At 61.1% G+C, this 393-nt stretch overlaps 1 protein-coding gene across 2 annotated transcripts in view; it reads left to right on the forward strand.

The window, feature by feature from the left end:
• The window catches only part of RALB (RAS like proto-oncogene B), a 63410-nt gene that overhangs the window by 32153 nt on the left and 30864 nt on the right, over nucleotides 1–393 (forward strand). The window lies entirely within an intron of this gene.

A 393-nucleotide genomic window follows, 5' to 3' on the forward strand; every position in this document is an offset into this window, starting at 1 on the left:
GGGGGTAGTGGGGGGGGGGTGTCTTATCATTAGACCGACCCGTCCGTGGAGTGCTCGCACTTGAAAGGGTGTCCTCCGTGACAGATTTGGAGCGACGCGTCTGTGCCAAAGTCCACGAGACTTTCCGCCTTCGCGGCGTCGGTGGCTTTTTGCGGGTGCCACCGCACGGCCGCTGCCTGCAGCTCTGGGAATGGGCTCCCTGCCCCGCCGAGGAGTGAAGGGATGATAGCCAGAGGCTGCAGGCAACCACAACAAGGAGTGATGCCTGTCTCCCGGGCTTGGCGTGTGCCTCGCCTCTCCTCGCCGCGCCTCGCTCCGTTGTGGGGGGAGGTGGTCAAAGGCAAACGCTGACAAAAAACAAAATGCATCGCTCTGCATCTTTTAATCTATCAC

Source organism: Alligator sinensis, unplaced genomic scaffold (genome assembly GCF_000455745.1).
Source record: "Alligator sinensis unplaced genomic scaffold, ASM45574v1 scaffold1133_1, whole genome shotgun sequence".
In the NCBI taxonomy this organism is placed as follows: domain Eukaryota; kingdom Metazoa; phylum Chordata; order Crocodylia; family Alligatoridae; genus Alligator; species Alligator sinensis.